This window comes from Megalops cyprinoides, chromosome 10 (genome assembly GCF_013368585.1).
Source record: "Megalops cyprinoides isolate fMegCyp1 chromosome 10, fMegCyp1.pri, whole genome shotgun sequence".
Taxonomy (NCBI): Eukaryota; Metazoa; Chordata; class Actinopteri; order Elopiformes; family Megalopidae; genus Megalops; species Megalops cyprinoides.
The window spans coordinates 27,810,635-27,838,251 of NC_050592.1; the positions used below are offsets into that span (position 1 = coordinate 27,810,635).

Genomic DNA, 27,617 nt, shown 5'->3' on the forward strand with positions numbered 1-27,617 from the left:
TGGGGGACTCCACTTTCCACGAAATAACACATATTTTACAACACAGATTTTGTACTGCATGCCAATTTTGAATCCACCCCTTTAATTTTAAATCCTACTGATTCATCAAACAGGTAATTAGTTGTTCATGTTGTACTATATCAAACATGTGCCAAATGTTTTAACAATGCAAGTATGTAATATCATTCACTTGCTCTGACTTGAAGTCTCCTTGATGCTGTCCAGGAGATTTGGTGAGCATTGTGTTTACCAAAGCATGGTTTGTTAAGCATGATCTTACTGAAATTTTGTTGTTCCTGAATCACACTTGTTCTTGGTCTGGCATATCTGATGGGTAAAAAACAATCATTAGTGATTCGCTCCAGCTGAGCTGTAAACTGAAACCAGCTGCAAGTGAAACAAGAAAACTGCAGTACATCATCAGCTCAGTGCTGCACTACAGGGTAAGGTCCTCTGCCTGATATGGCAAAATCTTGAAGAGGAAACCTGAATCTCCCTATCATTCCAACCAGGCGAGTGAGTGCTGCTGTCTGTCTTCATGACAAATCCCACAGCCAAACTTTCAAGTCATTAATCCACTCAGTATCCGGAAAGCAAGGTTTCCTGCAACAAAGTGCAGATATGATGATACAGACAACAGTATGCTCTGTGTCTCCAGATTGGAATGGTCTCACAGGCCATGGGAAGAAGTGGAGGAGGAAACTTTAAGAAAGTTTTCTGAAGCTTAGTTTTTTAACCTTTTACCACTTTATCCTAATGCACATCTGGAGTGGTGAGGGATGAGCCGATTGCATGAGAACTCTTTGGTTTCTCCCTGTCCCCTACCTAAACATTTCTGAGAGAGATGCCTGTTAAAAGCCTCCCTCACCTGGCTGAGGTCACCCTTTGTGCTCAAGCTCGTCTTGGCGGCAGCTGTGCGGATGCTGGATCTCAAGGTGCTTGCTGAAGGAAAAAGACCCCTGAAATTGCTCTCTCTTAGAATCATTTGTGCATTTGCGTGCACTTGGCGTAAATGGAACACCAGATGCTGTTGAAATTCAAATGATAAACAATGTACACTTAGGCTTCGCACATGTGCAGCTGAAGTGTAGTTTTTAGATCCATTTCAGCACACATTATGGTTCCCATACACAAATGCAGCTTGGGTTCCAAAGCACAGCAACAGCCATACTTATTCGGCCATGTTGGAAGGTAATAGTGAGGATGTGTTCCAAACTACAAACCTGCGGACTATGTAGGCATGGTCCACTCAGTAGATTGCTGTCTGGGTGGTTAGTGTATGAGTGTGTGGTATGCACAAAATTGGCTTGATTTGGAAAGCACTTCACATCATTGTTCTGCCACTACCTATATACATATTGAGTTCATTTGTCAAACATCATAATGTAATTCCAAAGGTTCTATATACATTTTTGTTTAAGTATAGAGACAAACCAAAGTTATTGTTGACCACTTGAATGCAAGGCTGAAAAGCTGAAAATCCTTTGAGCAAGCTAAAAATGTTTTCAACTAGCAATCTAGTGAACACGCTGCCTGCTCCTTAATCTCGTTCTGACTTTGTAAATTAAACTAGCTTGTACCTGAGGGAATAGCAAGTATGTATACTGTAAGTACCCTTCAGCACATATTACAGGTTTTATGTTGTCCAGAATACACAGGATCACATATGGGGAATTTTGATGCATATGTGTTTTCACACACTTCCATACTTGTGAACTATTGCATATTAGATGACTATGCCTATTAGATGCATGTCCTGTATGCAGTTTTTAACACAACCTAAGTGCAGTCATTTCTGGCAGTTTCATGTGAGTATGTGCTCTCTTTTGCTTTATGACATTAGGAAGAGAGGGAATGCCAGCTACTGTCTATTTATGAACCAAGTAGCTTAAGCATTCTATTAAGATGATTACCGATTTCTAAGAGTTTGTTCATAATTAACTTGCATTGTAAGCTGAATGAATTTTATGGAAGTGTATACAAAATTGTGTATTCAGAAACTAAGACTGTTATAGGTAACAGATGGGACATCCAGGAAAAAAATATTGTAGGAGCAGCACATACACACACCAGTGAAAATGTCCAATTGTCTTGAACAAATTTTCATTTTGGTTTATTTAAAGGCCTAGAGAATCATTTCTATTTTCTTTAAAAGAAATCAATCCAAATACAACAGTGGAGCTAATGTGTCTCACAGTCATCAACAGTTGTCCCTTTGTTTGTTCAAAGCAATTGAAATTCTAAGCAGTCAAGCTGTGGAAATATAATTGGTTTCTCCCATAAGCTCTCAAATCAGAGCGTAATTAATTTGTCTTGCACTGAAGGACATGCCCTCCCCTTCTTCATCAAATGCATTGATACATAGTTTTGCAAAGCTGTTTTGCATTTCCTTTTCACAGCTGGCCTTTGACAGATCAGAAGGGTCTCTAAGATGATTACTTGGTAAGGCCCAATTAAACAGATTTTCTCAATAATATTTTTTTGGATTGGGAATAAAAAGCAGGGCATTTACTTGTCATTCTATTTCCGCCAATCAAAAAAATTGCTCAGAGATTCTACCAGCACTGGGAAAGGAGAAAACACAAAAAACAAGAGTTTAAGGAATATGTTTCTATGTAAATATATACAGTATATGGCAATTATGACAGAATGCAGCATATAAAGCATTGCTTCTGTGATATATGCATTTTTCATACATATATTAAGATTAAGATGCATTATGTGTGAACATAGCAATAGTTGATTTTTTCATATTTATGTGCTGTATATTTCATACATGTATTGAGAATATGTTCCTTGAATTTAGGATTTCCTAACTACAATTTAATTTAATTTTTAATTCCTTGTCAGTTTGGCCTTTGTGTCTGTATTTAATAGTATTTTCTGTTAGTTTGTATTTCATTGTATTTTCATGTTAACAAGCAAACCCATTGTCAGAGCTATTGTAGATTCCTTTTTTTCTGCACAATGAAGCACCTTGGGTCTCTATGATTCAAGCACACATTGTTCTTTCTGCTTCCTAGAAGTAGAACTAGAAACTACGTTCTGAACTCCAAACAATGGAGTCTTGCGGTAAAATGATAGCGATGCTCAAAATGGGAACTGGTGCACCAGCCATCAAGAACTGTCTGAGACTACCAAGAAGTTCAGTCTCTGACGCTGCTGGAAACTTTTTTAACTTAGCAGTGGTGTCCAATTTCCTCGGAGAAGGGCTTAAGGTCTGAGGGCTGAGATATTCAACTGCCAGCATGGTTTTTAATAGCAGTGGCCACTCTCTGTGTAATATGATATTGGATTTATATATTACCCTCAAAAGTTCTAAAATGACTTTACAATTGGCGGTGAGGGTGGGGGTGGGGGTAACAGCTTGAGTAACACACAGCAGCCATATTGCTAAAAAGTGTGCACTACATACCAAGATACAGGTTCCATTCAGCCAAATAAAGCAGGGGATGATTAGATGGAATTTCTGTTTGACACCTCATGTGAAAGATGGCAGTTTTCCCATCACAGCATTAGGGTATGGATCATTAACTTTCTGCACAGCCCATATTGAGCACTGTCCCCTCTACCCTGAAATTTCCACCCCCAACAAGTTTACTCTCATCAAGGTTCTAACAGGAACTGAAGGTAGCTCAGCATCATCTTCAGTCTTTTGGTATGACTGTAGGATGATTTGGCTGCTCATGGTGATATAACGTCAAATAATTTACAGCTTTGTCCAAACAATATGAATCAAAAATAAACACAGCCATGAAATAATTAAAAAAAAAACATTTTATACCAGGCGTTCGATCTGGACCAATTAACCAACAGCATCAAACATACACTTCACTCTGCTTAAGGTACAACTTCAGCATCATTTTTTTTACATTTTCAATCAATTAATCTTTTCAATACATATAATTTACATAAATTTTTGTAATGTCTGTAATATTACGAGTAATAGTATAAGTGGAAGAATATTAAATTAATTAGCACAGTGTTTATAGTCCTTACTGCCATGGATACCATTCTTAATTGCCTTTAAAAGACATTGTGTTCAGTTTCAATCGCAGCAAATGCACTAAAATCAGTATGCCTTACTTCCCCTGTCTTTCAGTAGGTACAGTTGAGGTGGTTGCCATGGAAAATCGTGAGAAGGTGTGGAGCCAGGCCTGACTGCTGAGGTAGCCGGACAAAGCCAGGTCCGTGGACTCACGCTGTCAGGTGTTCACTCCACCTGTCTGCTCTCGGGTTCACATATAGCACCTTCTGTCTCATTTCTGTGGGTGACCAGCTTTGCTCATTCACTCTGTGCCTTTTCCGCTCTGTGTGGCTTTGTGAAGGAGGGTAATTAGGGGTGGAATATGGAGCTGAAAAAGCAGTGCGATTATTCTCGAGGAGGACACCTCAAAAAGGGCTCATAGAAGAAAAAAAGCAAAAATATGGGTTTAGCTTGCAATTATTTAATGTGCTTATCTTATTAGAACCTGAAAATGATCTCAGCTTTTTGGATAATAATAAATAAATAAATAAACGTTTCACATGGAACCCCAGGACAGCTGTTTTATCGGATGCACCCAGTACAAATGTTCCGAATGCCCCTCCCTAGGTGGGGCATTGCTTGGCACATCCAACTAAGCACTTTTCCTGGGTTCCACTGCCTGATAGAACAACCCCAGGTGGCTTTTAAGGCTGTCTAATTTTCTCTGAGCTCAATTTTTAAAATATTGCACCTGTGACTGAACTGTGCGCGCTTGACCAAAACTTTACTAATTAATGTCCTGTCTAAAGTGGATAAAAAATGAAAGTAATAATAATAAGTGATCCAAATGTTCCATGGCACCTTGTGTTCAGAGGAATGTGTAGCTGAGTATATCTGTACCAGTGAGACTCTCCATGTACCCTGCCAGCAATGGAAGGCACTGGGGACAATTTCAAAAAGGTTCAGAGACTCTAAAATTACCAGCACTGTAAAACTTTCCCAGCTTTATCAAAAAAGACACCGTCAGCTCACAATGGGGCCTTTTGTAGTTATAATCCAGTTAGCGACTAGAGAAATTTTGGCCATAAGAGCCCTTGAGATGCCTTGGTTTTCATCTGGTACCAACTGTTTGTTTCCGGATGCCAAGTGGCCAAGGCAGGAGAATTAACAAACTCAGTAAAATAGCTTTATGTTCTTCCTCCCTGTACAAGCAAGCGTTATGCTTATACAAAGGTCACTCACAAAGTAATGCTCTGCTTTTTACTTGTCAAAATGTATTGATTAAAACTAAAACTGAAAGACAGAATAAGCGCAGCAGATTTTTATTTACATGTGTTTTAAACTTTCACATAGTCTCAGAGAATTTCCAATAGCTTTTATCGTTTTCATGTGGAAATTAATATCATGATGGTAATATCTAAAATATATATGTTTATACACACTGTTTCCATATATAAAATTATGTATGTACTGCATGCATCAAAAATACTCTGTATTGTTGTTCTCCAGTTCCATTATCTAATGCACAGTGAATATTTAACTGAACACCATAAAACACTTCTTTATTTCCTCGAGCAAATACTGACCCTTGAGAGTTCATTGGTAAAACCCGATAAATGTCTGCTGCCAAGTCCAAAATGACATTCACAGTGCATAATTCCATTCCACTGAGAACATTTTTTTCTGTTTAATTTTAATCCTAAAAATCAGTTCAACAGAGACATCATGATATGTTTCTACAAACGCAGACAGCTTAAAGTGTGCCAAACTGAGATGATTAATTTGTAATGGAAAATTTCTGGCAATCTTGAGTGGCCTCGCGATTAGTTGTAATCTCTGTTGGAACACAGGGGTTGTTCTGAGCTGTTCTGTTCTCAGCTGCCACAAAGACAATTTCATTCACGCAGGGCTTTTTGGACAACATCTCTGAATGGACCAACTCATTAGAATTTAATAAGACTCATAGTTGCGATTACATTTTTTTCTTTTATTTTTTGTTTTTTTTTTCATTTGTTTCTTCATTTGTTTATTCTTTCATATCATCTAGTCACTGTTTCTCTGTTGATTGAGACTCTTATTATTCTGCAGTCATTTTGGCAGAAATCAGCAGAATATTTTGCATAATGTACATTGTGCTAAGTACTATGTCTTAATTTCATTGTTGTTTATTGTTATTGTTATTGTTTATTGTTATTTTTGGAGAGATTTTTGTCATAAAAACAGCTAATATTTCTTTCCTAATTTCCACCCGGTATGAGGATCAGCATGGTTAATTGCTTCACCAGCTATGCTGAATCACCTCTCAGACCTGCGAGGTGATATAGCCTTTTCATGTTACGTTAGTTGCCTAGCAGACACTCTTACCAGAGCAACTTACATAGCCATTTAGACTTACAAGTTTAGCCAATTCAGGCTAAGTACCTTGCACTTGAGTTAAGCACCTTATAACAGCAGTGCACCAACAGGGAATGAAGCTGGCAAATTCTGTATTACAAGCCCTGTTCCTTGCTGCTATACCATGCCACTGACATTTTATGTCAGTATTTGCATCAAATTGATGTGCCAAAAAATAGACAAACAGACTGGTGGTTTCCTTTGAAAACCAGCACATAAAGGTGACCTACACATACCCGAGACATGATGCCCTTTCAAACCTTTACTTAAGATCCCCTTTTCAGTTTGCATCCAATGTACACACAGTACATTCTTTGGATATTGCATATTGCTTTTCGTGCTGTCACATAAAATGCATGCCTTTCAATCTGAATAATGACCTTTGGTCATTATTGGAAATTTGTATTGTCAGAACTACAATCATATGAAGAGCATGTCACACACATGGCATTCAAACAGAACTGATGGTAAATAAATGCAAAAATGGGCAAAGACTGAACTTAGTAAACACACCTAGACTAATGCTGCCATCTGCTGTTACAAGGTGATAATGATCACTTGACTGCCACTCCATTTCACAAAAGCATCATTTGAGACAGTGTTTGTTTACTTACTTTATTTGTCATGCTTTTTCTGAATTAAATAATGACACAGATATAGAAGGCATAAACACACATAAATAAAAACCAAAAATTATTTGTTCTTTCTCATGACACAGAGGCTTTTACATAGCCTTTCACAGGAGTCATATGCTTGAATGCTTCCTTTCTTTCTTATCTAAAAAAAGAAAGGTATGAAAAAATACTTTGAAAAGTATGTTTTCAAAGCTGGAAATACTTTTATTGTATTTACTGAATGCAAGAGTGAGAAGGAATATGTGTGAGAGAAAGAGAACGTGAGAGAAAGAGAGAGATGTGTATGTAGTCATGCCTTCTCTGGGGGTCCATCTAGTGGTCCTTTGAGAAAGGGAAAAATTGATGGCCTACTTGCATGTTTAATTTCATAGTACTGGTCTTTATTTAATTTGAGAGCAATAAACTTAAATGTGAGTAACAAACATAAGCAAACCTCACTTTATTTGATTATCATATGGCATGTTGAATTCAGCACTGACATGACTGAAAGAGGTAGTGAGTCAATTTTCTCCTTTTGACTCAAAAAAAAAAAAAGATTTCATATGACTTCAAATGGTGCTTACGGCAGTGTTTGCTCAGATGGTGTGCCAAGAATTTGGAGTGGCTTAACAAGCAATGTGTGATTTATTTTTAAAGCCTGGTGTAAATTTGGAGCATGGAAAAAAAAACCTTCACCAAAGAGAATTTTACAGTGACCCCTATTGGTGGTAAAGTAAGTTGGTGCTGACAAAATGTGCAGTTCAATCCAGTGCTCTGGGCTAAACAAACCATTTTTCAACATTTCACCAGATGCTAATTACAGGTGTAAATAATTTGTTGAGACAACTAAGTCATTGGGGGAAATAAATTGTTGAATCAGTTAACATGAGGAATACTGATTCTTGGCAGGTACTACCAAAAGTGTTGTTGTTTAAAGTCAGTGAAGGCTGAAAAAAAATCAAAACCAGACACATCACAAAATATTTGATACCTAATTATAACAATAATAATTTATGATCATCATTAACATTATTAAATAGTTCCTAAATGAACATTGATTCACAGGCTGCTCAAAAAGCATGTTAATAAACCATTTGCTTGTTTTGTCTAAAGCTAAACTTAGTTTCTATGCAGTTTCGATGAAACACAGCACCCTCTTCAGTCTTATGAGACTAACCAAAGAAATTCAGATGTGAAATTTGGCATCTCTCAGTCTACACTCTTCACCCTAAACTGAAATGACTGTCAGACAGATATAAAAACCAAAGCAATCATTTCTTTTCATATTCCCCTAGATACACAATTATCAAAAATAGACTTGTTTTCCTTTGCTGAAACTATTATCAACCAAATTAGTATGTAGGAAAATGCTCTCATTTCTTTTCCATTATTTGTACAACTAACAATCAAAATATGTCATCAGCAAGAATGACAGTCAACCAAAAAAGCATTTCATGAATACTTAAGAATAGAAATGTGTATGTTTTGTGCGAATTTCATGGGTACCTCTTTTTAAAATTTATACGGGTTACTTCACATTGTTGTCCTTTTCCTTGGTTGCGATTGTCCTCGAGTAAGTGAGGTAACCAAAAGACAAATGTGACAAAACTTTCATTACCTCCAACCCAAACTGTAAGGAAACCAATAAAAAGAGCAAGCATAACATTACAAAAACAGTGAGGGGAATCGCTGACTATTTTGATTATATTTCATTTTTTGATGGTATATACAGTATTCATTTTAATGGATAGTTAACATAAGGGAATATGAGATAATGAGTTATATTTGTTTGGTATGTTCAGATTTGTCATTATAGGTTATGGCTTATGATGCAGCAAATTTTGTGAAAGTAATTTTGCCCAGGGGAGTATGACCAAAGAATAATATTTCCCTGTTTTATGGCTGTGATGAAACGGTCAATACCTGGAGTAGCTGTTTTCTCACACCCGAAGAATGTCAATATTTAAGTTTGTGAGTATTAAAAAGATGAGGCCCAAAGCAAGTTCAGCCTGCTACATACTCAAATTCAGATGCTTATATTAATGGAATGTTTTCTAGCATAATAATTTCATTCACCTATTATACATCATATACTACCCTCATGAAGGGGTGCGTTGTCTTCACCCTCATCCAGTAAGAGGCAGGGCTGTGGACCCACCAGAAAGATATTTAAGACATTTATATATATATAAAGATATTTAAGATATTTAAGAGAGTGATATAAAATCAATCACATTCTCCAATAGAATTATTGTCATTAAGTGTACACAGGATGTATACAGGATAGCAACAAACTATAATCTCTGTGTGATTTATATAATTTATTCTTTCTTCTCTTTACTGGGACCGGATAGGGCCAGAATAAATTTCCCAGCACTTTTAGATTTGTCAACATTTGTCAAGGTTGCAAATAAGTATCTTGTGAGTACCTTAATGTGTAAATATGGACAAAATCAATAGCATTCTGTGACACTTGAGTCATGTCACTTGGAAATGAAAATGAAAACAGTTTACAGACTCTTACTTTGGTTTAATTGCTGAAATTCTTCTCTGGGGATAACTTCCACCTCTGTCTTATTTTCAGTGCAAGATGCAGCAAGATGACTATAGTTAGTTTATAGCATACTAGCAGAACTGTATCTTCACTACAAAATACCATTTACATTCATTTAATTTCATTTCATTTCCATTACAATAATTACATTATATGTCATGAAGTAAAATGAAACCCCTTGATTGTGGACAACAAAAGGTAATGTCCTCCTTGCATAAAACCAAAACAATAGTTTAGTCAAACTTCCCAAACAACCTTTGCAAACACTGACTACTGTATGACTCCCTGATTCCACATCGCCTGCAGTTTTCTCCTCCTGACTTCCTCTGCAGAAAGAAACTGGAACCAACTTGTGCAAACTGATATGTTGAAGTACACTCACTTATGATTTTAAATCATCATTATGCATGTATGTTCCAGGAATAAGGGAAATACTTTTCACCCAAGACAAACACTGAGTTTGAAATACACATCTTTGGAAAAGTGAGGTAGTTTAATCTAAAGATTTTTTTTTCAGTTTGAAACCAGCACCCTCCTGGAAATACATACAAGTAATTTAGAAGGGATAAATAAATCATGTGAGCGTATTCAGCCTTTTTTTGTAATTCAAAGAAAAAGCAAGGTCAAACCAGAATTCATTTTTTTACTTCTTTAGTTACTGGCTTAAAATTAAGTTTGAAAAGGTTGTTAAGACTGAATGAGAGTCTAATTACAAGGTGATGTAACCAGCGTAATTGGTGAAAATGAATCCTGAGATTGCCCACTTAGGGGAAAGTTTTTGAGAGCCTGCAAACAACCTGGTGGCACAGCTTCTGATTTGCCTCAATGAATTATTTAACCTGAAATTGAGCCTAGCATGTTGACCAAAGGGAGTACAGTTGAGGTGAAGACCTCTGGGTTTGTGATGATTTGTACACTCTCCTCAGCATGAGGGCGCTGTCATGCGCACTGACCCTCATATTGTAACGGTCTGCTGTTCATGACCATTCCCAAAAGTTTCAGCAGGAGGCTTGAGAGCAAGCAAAATAAGGAGAAGAGAGACAGAGGGCAGCGGGAAGCTCTGCTCTGTGTTGCTGTGAAAAGGGGAACGTGAGGAGCACAGGCCTTTGGTCAAGACCTAAGCCTCTGGGGAACAACCCAAACTAAATCTCAGATGTCAGAGAAATACATCACCCACATTTCACCTTTTCACAACCTTTTCTGCAATAATAGGTATTTTGCCTTGTGTCTGTTTATCATACTGTATTATCTTAGGGAGTCTTCTGACAGTAAAAACCAAAAGCCGTTATTATATAAAGCCAATTTGATACAGGTCGACGAGGGTGGCTGAATAGTCTCCTTGCTTGTTGTGTTGACTGCTGGTGGCTCGCTGTGAAGTTTTGTGAGGCTGTACCAGCCACATGCATCTGATTGTCAGAATATGAACTGGGGCTTTATGCATCCTTTTTAACTGAATCTGGGTAATTAAGATATCAAATAGGAGTCCCACTATTAATTTTTTGTGAGTGTGTATGAAATTCAGACCCATAACTGGCTTTATGCTTTACAAGGACTTAATAATTATAAAATAATCCTTTGTACATGGTTTTTGCAGGTCCTCTTGTTGCTCCTCCTTAAGTTACGGGTATCATATATATATAATTGGCATATTCACAGGAATATGCTCATGACCTTGTTTCTGTTTGATCTTCTTATGTTTAATAGCACAACTTACATCTTTTACACTGAGTGAAACCATTCTTAGATCAGCGTTTGTGAATCAGTAAAAAAGATGCTCCATGTGCATGGAGAATGCAGCATCTAAAAGGTGTGTAATTGGTGAAGTGCATGAGAAACACCTAGCAAACCAGCAGAGAGCTAGTATGTCTAACAAAGGCTACTGTTCCTTCCAACATAAAAGACACTGTTTTCTATGATAGCTCATTAGACATAAAAGCAGCACTCTCATAAACAACAATTCCATCCCAAAATATGCCCATACACTACTCAATATATCCCCTTCACAAGACCATAAAAAACAAGGAAGAAAGGTGCTAAATGGCAGAAATTTTTAAATAAAACTATACTGAGAGGAACCTACACTCTGAACAAAGAAATATCCTCAACAGCATGTGCAACATCTCACAGAATGCAGATCCTTTATTCTCTCCAATCTCCTGCCCCCATCCTGACCCTTCCTTTCTGTACTTCCATTACATTCGTCATCCATTGCTGTAAAAAAATCCCAAATTATCATGCTAATGGGAAAGCAGCATTTTCTACCTGGTGACCCTACAGTATGGTCAAAAGAATCACAAAAAAGGTTGGTATACATAAAATAAAACAGCAAGCACTTATTCAAAAGGAGGTGTGCTTCAGTGACACTGGCATCAGATCCCTTGACATAACATGTACATTTCCAATGTAAAATTCACCATACTAGTGAACCCACCACATCCTGATGTTTTTACCATGGATTATGAAATCTTTAAAATTGTATAATCAATGTAATAGATTATTATATGGTAAAATGGGTTATCAAACCAATAAAATTATGTAATCACTACAATGCAATGGTATATAGTATAATGGATAATCAATCCATTAAAAATTTCACTGTATTGTCTTCTGATTAACACCCCAAATTGCTTGCTATTAAAACAATGACACAAATAAGTGAACCACTTAAAATCATGTCTGCTTTCATCCTAACCCAAATTATCCAGGAAAGCACCTGGATAGGTGACTGGAAAGGGTGTCTGTGGCTGTTGTGTGACATCATACACTTAATGTTCTTTTTTGTTCATTGTTCACACACTACATTGAAGCTACAATGCCACTTCTGTGAAACTGTAGACGAGAAGTCTCGGCAGATGATAATGTTTTTACCTTCACACGTCAGTAGTCGCTTAGCTTTTGCTATGATAATTCTCTGATGCTGCAAAGCTTGGAGAGAGCTTCTCATGGTCAATGATCACTGCAACGGCCCAGGACTATGAGTCCCCTCATCAATAATTCTGATATTCTTCCTGCAAATGTAGCTCTCATTGTCAGTAACTTTGTCAGCCATGATCTACAGCTTATTTATGGTCTTAGCTGTACATTGACGCCATGTGTAAAGGGGGTATAGCTCAGTGGTAGAGCATTTGACTGCAGATCAAGAGGTCCCTGGTTCAAATCCGGGTGCCCCCTTACGAAAGGAGCTATTTTCTTTGGTGGGGCGCTATGCTACTAGCATAGTGGTAAGGAGCAGAACTCGTAACAGAAAGGTTGCTTGATTCCTTGCTAGTAAACTGCTGTACCTTTGAGTGAGATACTTAACTCAGAAATGCCTCAATAAATATTCAGCTGTACAAATGTATAACGTAAAAAACTGTAACCTATGTAAGTTGCTCTCGATAAAAACGTCTGCTAAATGGCAGTAATGTACATTTTGCCCAATTTGAAAGCCATCATACATATCTGTATGGTGGACGTACTTGGGAACAAGAACGGGAGCTCAGCAATGGCAGATCGCTCAGGCTCACCAACCGCATGGCTATCCTTGGTCAGACTGCCTTTATTTGCATCCTGATGTGATTACTCCTCTATCAGAAAATTAGCATTACAGTGCAGCTCCAAACAAACAAATCAAAACAGCTGCATGTGTCAGATCTGAAACTATGGTCAAAACCAAGAGGGCCAAGGCCTGGATCTCTTCATACCTCAGTGTGGTTTGCCCTGATTGCTATTGATTTATGGTCTGATTGGTATTCATTCCTTTAGGCCTTAATGAGTGCTATGCATGTGAAATACATCAGCACCAGACGGTGTGGTTCAAACTACACTGGAAAATAACAGGGACACTAAAGGACTTATCCCAGCCTTTGTCATGAGGACATGAAATTAATCTGATTTACCTTTTGGTGAAGGTAGTGATGTTTTCTCATATAAGATTATGGAAACAGAGTGTCTTCATATGCTGTCTGAAGAACCATCTGCAGAGTGCAAAATACAGGGGGTCTCAGGGGGTCCAAAACCCCTTGATTGACACTTGAGACCCCCTGAAAGCCTCAACAGCAAGATTTTGGGGGGGTCTCTGGAAAAATCTTTAAAAAATTGTCACTTGCAATTTTCACTAAAAATGTCTTTTAACCCTTAAAGCCTGACAGATGCAGCCTGCGTCCAAATTCACATCCCTCCTTCTGAATTGCTCACAAAGTATTCATCGCTAACAATGCTAGTTGCTTATCTATGCGATGAAGTGTTGGCGAGAAAAATAATTTTGAATTTACATCAAATTTAATCATAGTTACAATCTGCATACAGCTCTGTGTCCATCTCCACACCCATTACTCTTGTTTGAATTACTCATGAACGTCATGAACTCATTGTCATTGCATAGATATGGAACACATATCACAAGAAATAGCGGAACCAGAGCTTTGTAATGATGCTAGTCACATATTTGTACATACTGAAGTAATCACGTTATGAAGACAGATCAAACTTCTGCAAAATAATATCTTTACTAATTTCTTCACCCATTTTCACACTCCTGCTTCTCGGTTGAATAAGTCACCAAGTCCCGAAGGCAAACTTTATTACAAATAATTGTGATACACGGATCCATAAGTTTTGTATGTTTGTCTGACGTTACCCAAGTTGCCAGATCTATGTCTATGTCTATGAAACACATTTTACACACACAATCCACACACTACATACAATTTGTTATTTACTATTCACCCCCCAGGTGTGGGTAGGAGGGACCTCCCAATTGCCACTGGATATTTCGCACACTATCTCTACATTTGTACCTAATGTTTTGCAGGCAACACCTGTTTCAGGATCATCAGTGTTTACAGTGTTTATCAAAATTAATTACTTATTAATTGTTTGAATTGTTTTAGGACATATAATACTGATTTCTGAAGAGACAGGGTGAGAGGTTATAACAAGACCAAGAAAAGGGGACTGAGAGAAAGTGACATAAAAAAGTCTGAAAAAATCTTTTTATTTTAGGCATTGTGATTTAGCTTGTCAAATTGTTTTTTATTTTTTTCATTCACCAAGTTCATGAGGGGGAGATGGGGATTTATTTGTCTTATCCTTTGATTGTGTGCGCTCTCTCACTCTCCCAGTAGCCAAAATAAACACTTGCTCAAGCATCATGATTTATGTATTGTGGTGCTCAGTATTAGTATTAATATTAAAATGTTTTATGTACGCTTGTTAATGAACAAATTGCAGTTACTTAAAAAAAAATCTTCATGATTAAATTGTTCCTTCCCATGTCTATATTGTTTGTGTGTGTTTATAAATTAGCATTTCTTCTTGCAATCTGTAACTGCCTCACTGTTGATCTATTGTGGATTTATTGCCAGAATGACTCATTCCCTTTTCAAATTAGTTGAAGTTAGGCTTGCCTGTGACATCCATGAACTTAACTGAGATAAGTTTGCATGGATCACCCTTAATTGCAAGGTGGAGCATCCTTTGTTACTCACGTACCCCTAATGTAATTAGAGGCACCTAATACACGCTGATTGAGTGAATGAACCGACAACTGTTTTTCATCACTGGCCACTGGGCATACACTATCTCAGTCAAGAACCAGTTTTCACCAGATGTGTTATCAAGTCTGTGTTTAAATGGGACATCATACTGCATGTATATGCAACTAAGATGACACAGGATTTCCTGATCTTGAGCCCAAAGACCACGCTTTTAAAGACAGACACCAAAACCAGATCCCAGCGCATAAACAGCAGTGTGAGAACACAAACAGCAGCTCTTACTGCAATTGCTTACACTTCAAGGATGTCAGCTATTACCCTGAGTACAGGTTAGTTTGAGGAGAGGGATTAGTAACCTCATGCAAATAAAGAAATCCGAGACGACATCTCAGAACCATACATCAAGCATGTGCAGAATTGCTTTTTGGCCGCAGACAGGGCGCCATTGTCATCAGATGCTTTACTATTCAAACAACATAATTTTCTGTAATAATTACTATTATTGCAATTACTAATCATAATTACTAATGATTTCCGACTTTCATTGACATAGCTGTGAATGTTTTTTTTTTTTTTTAAATCAGGAGTCATCCTGCATGTGTGTTTGTAACTAAAGTTTTAAAATATAACAAATGGTATTATGCAGGGGAAAATACAGGTTTGTCAAATCCAATTTCTAAATGTGTATGATATATTAATGCACATGTTGAATAATTAAATTGTATGTTGCCAAAAGGTGCTCTCACTTTGAATGAAATTATTTGGGTGGCCATTAGCAGATCATCACATGATTTATAAACAGAGTTGCCAGATCTCCAAGAAGACTTTATGGGAAATTTGGCATTTAAAAAGCCAAATTAATCCAAACTTTTTCCAATGCTGAAGCAAAATGCCAAAATTTTCCCTCCCACAAAAATATATTTTCTTCTGGAATTTGATAACTTATTCTCAAAGAAAACAATATCTGGGACCTAAATAAAACGTTGAAATGCTCAGTTTAAGTATTTTGTGTTTTGTGTTTTATTTTGTTTGACAGACGTCCTTTATTAACAGACCCACTTGTATTAAAAATACCTCAAATTGAGGAAAGTAAAACATATGCCAAAATGCCAATTGCTTGCAGCGCTGCAAGGTCATTAATTAGCCCAACTAAAGGCAGGTGTGAAGGCTGTGCTCTTAACATGGGGGTGGTGTAGGTTTTTGGAAAGTGGTCTATGTTGGTTTCAAGTCACTGGACTTAACTAAATATTTGTTTGACTATATGTTAAATTATGCAAAGAGGGTGCTGGCCAGGCCACTTACAGCTATCTACTACTCTTACATTGCTCAGCTATCTTTAACTAGGTGTGCTTGCAGTGTGTAAGGCTTGATGTTGTCTGAATGGGGCAGGACTGATATGGTTGGAAAGCGAGGCTAATCTTAAAATAATCTCCCTGACAGCTTACTCGGGCTGCAGAAAAGTTGCTTATGCTCTGGGCTTATTCAGTTAAAAGAAGTTAGATGTTCCCTTTGCTAAAATGAGTGCAGGACCAAATAAGTTTATCATTGCACGGTTTTGTCAGACAGTTTGACATTGTGTACACCACTGTGTCCAAACTCAAGTATTTTGAGTCCCATTTAAAAATTGTAAAACTGCTATTAAGCAGCATAACCAGCTTTAATCAGGGGAAGACCATGTTTAAATAAGAAATATGCTCTTGCATATGTAAATTAAACAACTGATCTAAACAACTAGCATCCCTCCTAAATACCTGCGGGGCGCCCTAATCAGGAACAAGGAGCAGCTGCGAGCTTGCACTCCAGCCGAAGCTGCCGCCCAAGAGCCAATTAAACAATTATTCAATTTGCCCTAGAATGTGTGCTCCAACTTTCCTCAGGGAATTCAGCCTGGTCAATTAACCCTGTCAGGACTCCTGACATATGCATAGATCATGTCTAAAGAATAAGTTCACAAAATAATTTTTGAAGATTACAAAACTTTAGAAGATCCCATAGAAACAATAAAATTACCATAAAAATGCCATTAAAATATTCCCTAAAAATTTTCAGAAAAGAGAACCATAATGCTACAGGATACTGGTAGTATTTTATGGGATGAAATTAGGATTATGGTAGGATATAGAAGCAAGGAATTTTACTTATCCTGTTCATCAGTGTTCAGTGCTTGGCACTTGCAGCTACATCCATGTTTGTTAGCTAGCTCCAATGATGCTTTGTGGTGCGGCGAAAAGAAAAAAAAGAAACATGAAGATGAAGAAAGAAAAAAGGAAAGGTTTGCAATGGGAAAGCTCCTCTCCCCTGGCACAGCTAAATCTAGTAGTGATACAGCAAAGCCGTCACCAACCGCAAATGCAGTCAAAACCTTTGCAGAGAATTCCGCCATCCCAGTCAACATTAACCCAAACGTTACAGAAGCATGTGCGGAAAGTAGACAAACAGCAGAGTTAGGCTTAACGTCAGCCGTTGAGAAGGCCATCCCAGAGTCTCTGTCAAAATCTGCTGCTGACCCTGACAAGGTGATCGAAACCTTTTCCTCTGATCCTGCAAAGTGGAACAAAATTGATGACAAAATCCGTACCTACTTTGCATTCAATAAACCGTCACAGAACATTGGGGATTTTTTGCAATCTGTGAGAAAATGTGGGGATGTCAATCGTAGCTTAACTAGGGATTACTTCTTCAGAAAAAAACTAAACAGGGAAATTTTGTCCAGAGAATGGCTAGTGTATTCACCGTCTTGTGGCTCAGTGTTTTGCTATTGCTGCAAATTATTTTCCAAGAGAAGAAATTAAATCCATTTACAGCTGGATTTAATGATTGGAAAAATGGTTCTAGTCGTGTACAGCAACATAAAAATTCCACTTATCATCATGGTGCAATTGTTGCCCTGTCCTCCCTCAGAAATGAAAATGCACGAATTTATTCACAGTTAGTGCAGCAAGCGGAATCAGAGATCTTGAGACAGGTTTTGCAGAAGAGTTTTCTCAGTTCAGTTGTGTTGTAAAAACTGAGGAAACTGGACAGGATGCGTCTCCAAATGTGGACATATGCCTGAGGATGTATCTTGCATTGCCGATTGCAAACTGCTCAGGGGAAAGGACATCTTCCATTCTGAAATGTGTTAAAAGTCACCTGAGGTCCACAATGACAGAAGAGAAACTGAATGCATTTGCATTGCTTGCCACTGAAAACGAATTCACCGTTTCATTGGATTATGACGACGTTATTGAGGACTTTACCAAATCCAGATTCCGGAGAAAGGACATCTAAATGTGAGTAGCCTATGCTGTACATTGGATACAAAAATGTGCGCACCAACCAGTTCATACAAGATAATTATAGGGCGGTGTTTACAATCCGCGTAAACATATCTCGACTAGGGGTGTGGGGCCCTAAAAAGATGATCTGCCTAGTGTTGTCTCACCATTTAATGCGGCCCTGCAGACTAGGAAACTAATTTTCAAGTAGTTCAATCTGCATTGCATCACCCAGCCACCAGCAAGTAAACTACTGTTGAATGGACAGTACATCTTAAATAAGACTTTCAAACACAGGGCTAGGAAAAAAAAATATTACTTTTCAAGACCACAAAAGAACAGCTTGTTGTGGGCATTTCTAGATAAGGAAAATTTAAATTGGTCTGATTAAGATGAAGTCATCAGCCACAATCCATGAGGCAGACATAAACTGGCACCGCAAGGCGACCAATGAAATTGTGTGCAGTGGTGTGTGACTCCCTACCCTGAAGCCCGCCAAGACAGACAGCTCTGATGATGTCATCAACGTGAGCCCTCACGACTTGTGCTTTCAAATGATGCCAGAGGACCGAGGACAAGCGATAACAGTGAGCACCAGAGTGTGACATCGCCTTGCAGCAGGGTCAAGAGTGCTTGAGAGGGAGGCAGAGAAACAATTAGTTTTCTCTCATGAATTAAGAAAAATAAACAAAGTTTTTTTTTTTTTGAAAATTCCAGGCAGACTCCTTAAGCAGGGGAGATTAGAGATGTTCTGTTCTGTTCTTTGTGCGTTTGCCGGATGTTGAAATCGTATTGACCCTTGAGACTCTTAACAAAGCTCAGGACCCTTCGGTCCGAAAAGTTTACGCATTGCATGGCTCTGAGGGCATATGATATAGTTGGTACTTCTTTTTGCAGTTTAAGATTGCAGTGCTTCCATGCCAATTATGGCATACTGGTGCATCTATAAACTAATTCTTCTTCCTTTTTTCATGAACGAAAAATGTTAAAGGCAGATATGCCATAGACTTGAAAGACCCAACTAATCCTATGGTAAAAAGTGCTATTTGAAATTTATTCCTAAAATGTACAGTATATCCATTTGGTAGACCTACCAGAAAAGACCAACAACAAAACCCTTGCTGTTAGTACATCGACTTTTTTTTTTTTTTTTTTTTTTTTTTACAAAAGTGCAATCAGATTCTACAAATGTTACACTGTGTATTGTGCTCCAAACCTTGAAAATGAAGAACTATTTTCCTGAGCTGACTCATGCGTACAGTGTCTTCTGCCAGTGAGGATTTCTGACCTGGGACAGAAGTTACTTACTTACGACGTTGATCCAACTTCTCATTCTCATCCAACAGATGGATGTCATTTTCAGAGTCTGCCGCTTATCCAGCATTGATCTGCAACCCTCTACATCTTAATATTCCACAAGTTTTGGCAGCAGAAGGAAATCATTTATAATCCATTTATCCCTCACAGCAAGAGTGCTCCATTGTCATTTTATACACCCAGTGTGACTCATGTATTGTACAAATATGCACAGCAGCTTTGCATAGTTCAGCTACTTAGATGCATGTGTATTGTGCCATTTTATCATGGTCATACAAGAGCACTTGAACTTCCTATGAATACAACACAAATTAGGTCGACACAAGGTGGGAAAGTCCAGTCCAATGTGAACTCCATTGAGTCTCAGAGGATTCCCTGTGATGGATCACAATGATGAATAAGTATGCACATGTCACTGTATTTTCCACAGACAGTGATGTATAGGTGTTCTGTATCGCAAGTATACTGCACTGACACATCGTCTGTCTACACTTGGAGCCGATATGTGCAGTGATGGCATGCCGTAGTACATGCCTGTCAGAATAACATTTGAGCAAAGTACTCCAAATGCATTTGATGAGAACATTCAGGAACAATTTAACTCAGTTATAACATAAGTCAAAAATATATTCAGTGGTCTGTTTAAAGCATCACTCCACCATAAATGTCCACATACATACTAAACATTTACTTTCCCAGAGTGTACTCCCAGCGGTGATATTAGCAGGATCTATTGAGCTTTGTTGGGGAATGCACCTGAGGTTGTGAGATTCTCCTTTTTTGAGACCATGCAAAACAGATATTCAGGCAACAGTGAGTCAGTATTAAAAGCTTTTTATTCCCTTTTTAATGATCCTGTGCTCTTACAGCTTATGGTTTCAGGGCTTGAAAAATGAATGATACTATTGCAGTACTTGCAAACACATACAGGTGTCAATTCTGAGCTTGCATTCAATGTGCCACTGTAATTAGCAGTGTGGCCTGACTTTTAATTTTATGAAACAAGGCAGAAAATGTGTGCCAGAAGAGAAGTGATTTGGTAAGTGAGGAAGCTGAATTCAACACCATGTTGAGGCCTTCTCTCCATATTACCAGCAGAGGGCGGTCTTCACTCAGTGAAGAGGGCTTGTAGTAGGCAGTACTGCTAAACTTAAAAGGTGATACATTTCCACAGACACGTGTGGTATCACTGTCCCCAAGTACAACTGGACTACAAATGCATATCTAGAAAACACAACAGCCCACTCCTGAATAAGTCATTTGAGATTATCTACAAAATACAGTGATTTGTACACACTGGTGTATTGCAACATGTCAGAATTTGCATTTTTAGTTCCACAAGCTACATTTAGTAATACACATTCATGCATTACTCAACATCTGAAAAATACTCCTCCAAAATGTCTTTGGTCTTCCATCAATTGGCAGATAGTTTAATAAATTTAATTTTGCCTCAGTGGGACATCAATGGCTAAACTTTCCAGTACCCTTTGTGTGATTTCTCCAAACACGTGGTGTGGGTGTTTGCTGTCTGTGTCTAATTGCGAAGTGGCGTTACAAAAAAAAAGTTTGCCATCAACTGCTTCAAAAACACAGATCACTTAGACCGGCGTGGCTGTCTTTGATTTCGCAGGCCGCCGCTAAACTTATCATCGGACCCACCCCGCCGATATCGCCCTCATATCTGTGCCTCTTGGATCCGCCATTAGTGGAGGAGTTGAACGACGGCTTCAGGCCACTGGGACGATCTGGTGTTGCGGTCAGGACAACCGCAAACCACATTGTCATCGAAACGCTGGAGCCTCTAAAAGTCAAGGTCAGACCATTGAGTGAGAATCTGGTGGAGAAAAGAACCACACAGAGATGACATCACTCCATGAGGAAAAGTATTGTTTTTGACAGCGGCAGAAGATGAGAAAAGGTGTTCCTTCAGCCATTAAACCCTTAATAACATTACTGGAAGTGAAATTAACAGTCAACCATACACTAGATTAAAAGAATATCCTAATATTGGAGCCCTTGAGACTACCAAATACCTTTACACAAGCTGTTACATAAATATCCCTTTATTTGAATATTCAGACATCCATCATCTCATGATTGTACCAACTCACTGAGATGCTTGAAATCACCAAATACATAATTATATGACTAATAAACTAAGACCTTTTGGGATGGCCATTGTGCCGTCCCCAATTCCGTTCAGTGTCTCTTGCACAAATGCATGGCGAGACTTCGGCCCAACACCACGTCATCCACGTGGCCGAGGGCCAAAAAAGATCCCTGTCCTCAAGGTGTCTGTCGAACCGCAGGAAACCGGAGACCGGACCGGCACGGTCGCACTCACACGCGCCCGCTATCAGCAGATGACTTGTTGAAATTTTAATTCTCTGACTGCATCATGTGGTTTTAGAGCACAACAAAATCTGGAAGGATCATCCCTCTCTGTGACATCCGTCCGAGAGTAGCTGCCTTGGCTGCCTTTTTTTCTCATTTATTTATTTTTTTGGGAGGGGTCTGATTTCGGCGTGTCACGTTACAGTGACGCAGAGGACGAATGGATTACAGCGGACGGACGAGCAATCCGAGGAACTGCCCGCCTCGATCGCTCGACGATAAGGAGAATATAATGACAGGTGACTCGTGAAACATCAGTTAGAAGAAAAAAAAGGTTTCAAAGACGGAATGGAAATATTTTCAGTCATCTTGTCTGAAGTTCAAAGTTTTTACTCAGTTTTTTTTTTAATGTTTGTCCTCATCTCATGTCCACATTCTACACGTCTTCTCTATTTCTGCGCATTCATACCATATTATGCTTTTATACCTATTGTAATGCTATGTACTTTGTCCGGGATTAGAGCGTCTGCCAAATGAATAAATAATAATTATGCGTATCAATTGTACAGCACCGGGAGACCAGGCAGAGGAAAGGTAATTAAAGAAATGGAAGAATGATAGAGCAGGTTGTTTGAATATGCACTAGCCCTTCTCGTGGTTAATGGATCAGTAATTTCTCATCGATAAATCAGCACGACTGCCCTTCTTCGAAGTATCGAGTTACGTCACGACAAACGGCCACGGCATCTTTTCATTAAATAAATGGATACAGATTGGACTCCTCATTATATACCGCGGAGTAAAAGTTAGGGCTATGAATTCGTCTCTTTCGCTCTTTTTTATATTTACGTGCATTTCTTTCAGGAGATCACGTAAGTCCAGTTGCTTGATTTGATGTCATGCTGGTTGTCATGTTTAGTGCCCATTTCTGTGCAAGCAAATACGCATTCTATCCGTAGAATTAATTTACATTTCCAATTAAAGAAATAGAGTTAAAATAGAGAGTTATAGAAATAGAAAGAGTTAAAATAATGGGAAACACGTTTCTCTCATTTGAACTCAAAGTTAAAACTCAACGGCAAACGGTTTCATAGTTCAAATCGGTCCGGCTCAAGCGTTTCTGCCGCTATAACCTAGTAAAAATAACACAAATGCGTTCACTTCGTTCCAGAGACAGTGGTGCATTTTTGGAAGGAAACTTATTTTTAATTTTACTTAAATGAATGCCTTAGCTTTCCATTATTCATAACAGCAGATAAGAATCAGTTCATGAATATAGCTAGTGATGAAGCAGCTATCCCATTAAACATGAGACACCATTGCTTGGGACATGCTTATTTAATGAAATTGTATTATAATAATTATATTTAAATGATCATTTATTACAGGTCTGCGGCATTTTCTTGAGAAACATCCCTCCGAGAACTTGATGGCTTTATTGTGCCATCTTCTCTGCTTATTAATTGGTCGGACCATTTGTAATCAGAGGTATGCATTTATTAGGGTTCTCCATATCTTGACAAAAAGGCGATGTCTGGCAAATTAAAAATGCATAAGGAGTAATGGCCCTTTATGAATAACTTAGTACCCGAGGCCTTGCGTTTGCTCGAGTCCTAAGAGGTAGCAGTGTCCGCCTATTGCTGTCTTTCCCTGAGTTGTCTGTTTTTCAGCGAACGCTTCGGAAAACAAGGCCAGAAGAACAGGCCGGAAAGGAATAGACGTGACATTACGTGTACAAGGGCGTGATTGACGGGACGCTCTAAACACGATCACCAACAACGAACTGATCACAGCTGAAACCGGACATGAATTCCGAGCGGATTCTAAAGAGTGCATCTACTAACTCATGTCACAAAACAACATAAAATAGTAAACCTTCCATGTTTGATTCGTAGCGGTCATAAGTGAAATCCAGGGAAAGAGGTGAGTTAACTCTATTAACAATATAGTAAACTGTCATAGTAAATTCGATTAAAGTAAGACAGAATAAATGAATTCAATAAAGAAAACCAATCTTTCACCGTATTACACCACGTTACCATTTTTAGCGACTGTAGTTCTGATATTGGGCCAGTAGGTGGCAGGTTTGTATAACTAATGTCATGGGGCAGACCAAGATGAAATATTTTAGCAATGATTCTATATTAATAACTGCCCTATAATTTCATACAATGAACCTTCATTTATTCTACATAACAAACATGCTGGAGCACTTACAGTTTTCTTGAAAAGCAATGTGACAGTGAATAGTTTAATTAATCTGTCTATTTCACTTGATTTATTTTATTACAATGTATTGATCTTCAGCATTAACTTCAAAATAGAGCAATTCGATTCAAGTCATTACCAAGCCAAACATCTGTGCCTAACGCACACTGATGTGAAACATGAATGTACATATCAAGCACAATATTACACCAGAATCCTATTTCAAATACATTTGAATATAAGAATTGTTATCATTGGTATTAACAGTAATATGTTTAAACCAATACCAGTTAGCACTAAAGATTACATTTTGTAGTTCAATCCATTTAAGTAATTACAGTCTACATATCTTTCTGTTTCAAAATATATAATACATGTACAAATCTGCATGCAGGGTACAAAAACCTTTAAAAAAGTGTACTTTATCTATGCAGATGATCTTCCATATTTTTGATGGTGTAAGTAAGATCGCTTCACCCTAACTTGGTGAGAAGCTCTGAAAAGTAATAGCTTGTCTCTGTATACTTCTCAATACCATTTTTTATTGTATTTTCCATCTGTTGTATGTTACCAATTATGTGACTGGTGACATACTGCACGGAGAGAGATAATACTTCAAATGTGACTGAAACCAGTTCAAATTAGTAATCTGTAAACAATCACTCATGTTTCAGCTAAAACTGACACTGACTGAATTCAGTCCTTTTCAAATATGTTATGCATCTCTATTCACTTCACATTTCTCCAACATCCAACCAATTTCAACATATACAGCAATACTGTTTTTAATTTTGTCTTCAAATGTCTCAAGAAAATAAGTTATGGTACACATATGTTATATTGCTTATTTTTTGTAAATATGTGTGAATACTTAAATATAAATGCACAGTTGGAGGTTGACACAATTGCAATGTCGTTGTGCTTGCGCAATGACAATAAAGTTCTTGAATCTTGAATACACAGCCTAGCCTTTTTCGCCCTGAAAAAGGAGGTGTTTATAGCAAAACAACAGACAGACTGTGTAACAGCGAAACTTGACTTGCAGCGTCTGAAAATGTGATAATATTTATTTATTATAAAGGTAGATATAACCTCCCCAACCTACTGATGCCGATCTCCCTTCAAAAAAAAAAAAAGACAAGCCCCAGGCAAACTTGACTTAGCCCCTGATCTTTTCAATAGCTAGAAATGCCCCTGATCACAATATTTCACTTTTTGTTAATATTTTCTTTAATTTCAGGGATTGACAAATGTGTAAGAAAAAAAGTTACTTAAAATTGTTATTGCCAGAGTAAAAGACAGCTAGTCAGTCATATTCAATCTATTTGTAAACATTAATTTACTTTTGTAGGAGGTCTCACTCCTGGATGTCTAGCCATAACTGAACAATTAGATATTATGAAGTTAGCGGAAGCCTTTGGAATATTCTTCACTCTTATGTCTCATATGTACAGTGTGGTGATGACATAGATGAGTTCTTTCAAGTAATACATGTAAAAGTATATTGGATATATGGCAGTGCACTTCAATTCATCCAGTCATAACAGTATACACATACATAGATTGTACCATTACATACATTCTAAACTTTAATGTTGCTTTTGAGCAACAAAAACAGACAATTATAGGTCCTTTCATGTATAAAGTGGCAATAATATCTTAATATATGCTTCATGTATAGAAAGTAAAATGGCAAAAGCAGTATTGTTTTATAATATGGCCTATTATTTTATAATAACATGGAAGCATATATTCATTATAAACTCAATGTACATTAATGTATGATAAAATATATGTGGTAGAATGTATTTTTTTTGTAGTGAAGCAGTCTCCGGTGGCAAAAACCAGGAAGAGTAGATGACCAGGAGGAGATGGCCAAAGCAATTCCAGGCACTTGCACAGGACGAGTCTCCTCCTGTCCAATGAGCTCAAGCAAGCGGGTGAAAACAAGCAACAGTGTGTCAAAAGCAGACAAGAGGGCGTCACAGCATACAGGAGAACGTGAAAACAAGACAGGAGAACATTATAGCACAAAACAGCATGTCAAAACTGAAAGCGTGCATCACCTCGGGTTGGAGAGCATTACAACAGTGTGTCAAAGTATACAGTAGTGTGTCAAAACATGATGACAGCATCACAACCGATAGCTGTGTGTAATAGCAGAAAAGAGCAAACTGAGCCCCAAAGCAGATGAATGCATCAGAGCAGAGTGTCAAAACAGACAAGCAAACATCGCACAGAGTAGCTGACAACTGTGCATGAAAGCGGACAAGCACATGTAACAGTGTAGCTGACAACAGGTTGTCAAAGCAGACGATCACACATAACAGTTTAGTGTACCACAGTGCATCAGAGCAGACAAGCACATGTCACACAGTGTGGTTGACAACAGCACATCGAGGCAGACAAGCACATTTCATAGCTGAAAACAGCACCTCAAAGCAAACGAGACGATGTGAAAGCAGACGACTGTGCATAACAGCAGATGACTGTGCATCAAACCAGATAACTGCACATCAACGCAGATGAGTGTGACAAAGCAGGGTGAAATATGATCACATGTCATCAAATGCTCTTTCCAGTTAGCTGTAGGACACGCCAACCATTACAAAAACAAAATCAAATCAGAGATTTTTTTCTATATGTAGTTATTCAAATTCTGTATAACAGATGTTGTCAAATACCAGTTATTTTTACTTGTAAAAAACATAAACACTCTTTTTTTTGCTGTAATGTGACTGTTCTAAAGGAATGTAAATGGTTTTAAATAGTTTGTTGATAATCTGACAGCTCGACAGCAGTACTGTAGGAAATGGGGTGACATTTCCATTGCTGCTTTTTATGGCGTTAAAACTGTTATGGAACTGTATATTATTGGATATGACATGAAATTATGTCATTAAAGGGAATGTGCCTGCCTCAGTTGTGCTGGAAACACACGAGGGAGTTTAAACTGTCAGAATATTATTTTGCTAATGCATCTGGAAGGCATATTTATTTAATACATCTCCTGAGAATATCTGTAATATGAAATTGAGTGCCTGTCACAGGTCCCAAACTGAATATCACAGCACACGCTGTGTCACCTCCTGTCTCCTGGCCGATCGCGACACTCAATGATTTTATGACCCAGGAAGAAAACAATGTTAGAGTGTTCTATTTGGTTACATTTTTAGAACTCCACCAGAATTCAACTGCATGTGCCTGTGGAGTGTTCTTAAGCCCATCTACCCTTTTGTGCTGTATGTCTCATTTTATGGATCATCTATACATGCAGGCCTGTATGTACAATATACCCTCACACATAAACCCTGGTTGCATTGGCATTCACATATACCACAGCTGAAGTGGTTGCCGGATCAGAGATACAGAACAGCACTAGCTTGGTGAGGGCACACATATATCATTGGTGCGGGGCAATGAAGACCAGCTGATAAAGATCACAATATGACACTTTTCCTTTTCTGCATCGGCCTGCCGAGCAGCCAGAAC

General features: G+C 38.0%; 1 non-coding gene across 1 annotated transcript; it reads left to right on the forward strand.

The window, feature by feature from the left end:
* Positions 1 to 12,628: 12,628 nt before the first annotated feature.
* trnac-gca lies at positions 12,629 to 12,700 on the forward strand. The gene has a single exon. It is a non-coding gene; the product is annotated as a tRNA-Cys (tRNA).
* Positions 12,701 to 27,617: the final 14,917 nt, after the last annotated feature.